The sequence below is a fragment of the Microtus ochrogaster genome, unplaced genomic scaffold (assembly GCF_000317375.1).
Source record: "Microtus ochrogaster isolate Prairie Vole_2 unplaced genomic scaffold, MicOch1.0 UNK96, whole genome shotgun sequence".
Lineage (NCBI taxonomy): Eukaryota > Metazoa > Chordata > Mammalia > Rodentia > Cricetidae > Microtus > Microtus ochrogaster.
The window spans coordinates 66175-69637 of NW_004949194.1; the positions used below are offsets into that span (position 1 = coordinate 66175).

The window sequence follows — 3463 nt, forward strand, 5'->3', positions numbered from 1 at the left end:
CAAAGATTAAATCATACTGCAATCCCCACACATTAACATTGGGAGACCTCAAAGCCCCACTCACTGATGGACAGGATGTCTAAATCAAAACTTAACAGAGAAATAAAGGAGCTAACAGACGTTATGATGAAAATGAACCTAATAGATATCTACCAAAAATTTAACACAAACAAATAAATATATACCTTATTTTAGCACCTCAGGGAGCCTTCTCCAAAACTGATTATATACTTGTCTCCAAAACAAGTCTCAACAGACCCAAGAAACAACTCCCTCCATGCTGTGGGAGCTCTTTCAGCCAATAGCCTTCAAGATACCAGCCCACTTGGGCGTGGTCTATATACTATAAATGTAGCTGTAAAGCACGCTCACGTGTGCGTGCTCTCTCGTTTCTGGCTCTCGCTTCTGGCTGTTAGATTTGGTTCCTGTTCCCATTCGTGCAGAGGACTGTGCTCTGTGAGTCTACCCCTAAATAAATAACCCTTTATTATACATAATTCTGAACTACTGTGGGCTTATTTTGTAACTTCCATCATCATCTACTATTATCAGATCACTGCAAATTAAAGCCAGATTTCAACAACAGCAAAAAGAACAGAAAGCTTATAAACTCATGGAAACTTAACAATTCTCCTGAATTACCACTGAGTCAAGGAAGAAATAAGAAAGAAATGAAAGACTTCCTAGAATTCAATGAAAATAAATGAATAACATTCCCAGTTTTGTGGGACACAATGAAAGTGGTGCTAAGAAAAAAGTTTATAGCAGCACTAAGTGCCTTCATAAAGGAATTATATAGGTCTCATACTAGTGACTTCACAGCATACCTGATAACCTAAAACAAAATGAAGAAAACACACCTAAAAGGAGTAGATACCAGAAAATAATAAAACTGAGGGTTGACATGAATAAAATAGAAACAAAGAAAAGAATATAAAAATCAATGAAACGAGTTGGTTCTATGAGAAAGTCAACATGGTAGGCAAATTCTAATCCAAACAAACTACACACTGGGCTAGTATATCCAAAATAACAACGTTGGAAATGAAAACAGGGACACAACAACAGACACTAAAGAAATCCAAAGAATTGTTAGGTTAAAATTCAAATACTTGATAGATGTATGGCTGGAAGAGATTCTTTTTCCTACTCTAAGGCTCCCTTTGCATTTGCTCAATTCTCTAGAAGCTTTTTATTTCTATGTTCCACTTGTCAATTGTTTTCTTCTTTCTTGGGAAAATGGAGCCCTGTTCATAATGTCCTTTCCTACACTTGTATCCTGTAGGACACTGCCTGTCTTTTATTATATTACTCTCAGTAATTTCATATTTCATGTTGAGGTTCATGGAGTCAGCTTTTGTGCAGGGTGAGATATTGGCCTAAATTAATTCTTATACATGTTGACATTCTGTTTTCTTAGCAGCACTTGTTGAGGACACTGTGTCTTTTCTGGTGCATGCTCTTGGCATTTTTGTCAAATATTAGATGTATTTAACTATGTGTACTCATGTTTGGTGTCTTCTATTTTGTTCCATTAGTCTATATGTCTGCTTTTTTTTGCCAGTACCCTATTGTTTTTATTACTATAGCACTGTTTTGTACAAATTCTCAAAAAGACTAAGTAGGCAGATGTTGAGCTGAAGGCCTGCTAGCTCAAAGAGCAAGGAAAGCATCCAACAGACCTTCCTTCTCAGCTGATGTCCCAGAAGCCTCTTTCTCCTACTCTGTCTCCAAAAAGCTTCCTCAAACTAAACTGTCCCTCCATTCTACTGTCTGTGCATCTCTCTATCCATTCTCCTCAGTCCTCCACGTTATCCGCTGTTTTCTTTCCTTAATCATTTACTTCCTGTTATCTGGTTACTTGCTCTGCCTTTGACCCATGGTCGATTTTTTTTTTTTTTAGAATATACATACCCTTTATATACATTTTCTTTTCTCTCTGAGTATACATGTGCTTGTCTTTGCTCCAGTCCTCAAGACCACATGTGGTTATGGGCATCTTCTGCACAAGAGTCCAGTTTGGATTTGTTTCTTGCTTAAGGTAGTCTGGGGTCTTCTCTTAGTCTTTCCGGATGTCCGCATACATCACAGACTCCGACTTACTAATCTTGCCGCTGTGATGTCCACCAGAGTGATCTAACTGTGCGTGTATGACTGGGCCCCCGCGTAATTCCGCTTCGCGTGCTTCCTCCGGTAGAGGACCACCAGTGTTGAAATAAGAGCTGCAGAGCTGTGTCCCCAGCACCCGGCCGCCTGCACGGCTAGCTTTATACCCGAAATAATTACATGGAAACTGTATTTTTTTAAACACTGTCTGACCCATTAGTTTTAGCCTTCTTATTGGCTAGCTATTACATATTGATCTAACCCATTTCTATTAATCTGTGTAGCCCACAAGCTGGCTTACCAGGAATGATCTTAACCTGCATCTGTCTGGAGTGGGAGAACCATGGCGACTCACTGACTCAGCTTCTTTCTCCCAGCATCCTGTTCTGTTTTCTCTGCCTACCTAAGGGTTGTCCTATGAAATGGGCCTAGGCAGTTTCTTTATTAATAAGAAATCACTCCCACATCACACCAGAACCAGGCTGATGAGCAGGGTGAGGCCAAGGACCACAGCAGTGACGGTGCCCACCACCACCCACACCAGGAACACCAGTAAATTGTTTATTTCCACCAAGTGGAGCCTAATGTGCCCAGGCTGGACAACGATATCAGGAGGGTTTTTGACATTACAGATGTAGGTGCCGTTGTGAACAGACTGAATATTTTCTATATTGATGGATGCATCTTTCTTGTCGAGGTCCCCAGCCCAGGTGACACTGTCTTTAAACGGAGGATAATCCCCAATGTACACTTGTCCTTGTGAGTAGTGGAAAACGACACTGCACTGTCCGTGCCATCTGGCTGGAAGCTCCAGGAGACCGTGGTCAGCCACCCAGTTGTGTTGGGAGAATCGAATGTGCATGTCAGCTTGCCTTGGGTCCCATTCACCACGAAGATTTCTTTGGGAGTGTTCACCTCCAGGGCCTATATCCTGGCTGTCAACAGCCCGAGCATCGCAGCCAGCACTGACCACAGGCAGAGCCAGCGGGCTGGGGCTACAATCAGAGCCACGGCTCCTACGGTCTCTGCCATCCTGCTCCAGTTGCTCCATTTGGCTCGGGTCCCCAGCTCACCGTGGGTCTCAAACCCCGCAGCTCCGGGTCCCGGGTGCGAGTGCGAGGACAGCTCCACGCCACTGCTCCCATGGTTGATTTTATTTAATCCCAATTACAATATTCATGCAGGAAGCTCTTGTATGAAAGGTGTGTGCTAGGACAGATGTACACCACAACTAGAAACATGTTTGTCCAGCAAATAATGCAATTTTGGGGTTCACAGTGTGATCAAATATGCTGTAGTATTTCCCCCTTTTTGTCTAAATTAACAGGAAAGTATTTAACTCTAACTCTAACACAGT

At 42.2% G+C, this 3463-nt stretch overlaps 1 pseudogene; it reads right to left on the reverse strand.

Moving 5' to 3' along the window:
• Positions 1 to 2124: 2124 nt before the first annotated feature.
• Positions 2125 to 3138, reverse strand: LOC101983984 (annotated as a pseudogene).
• Between the last annotated feature and the right edge of the window lie 325 nt (positions 3139 to 3463).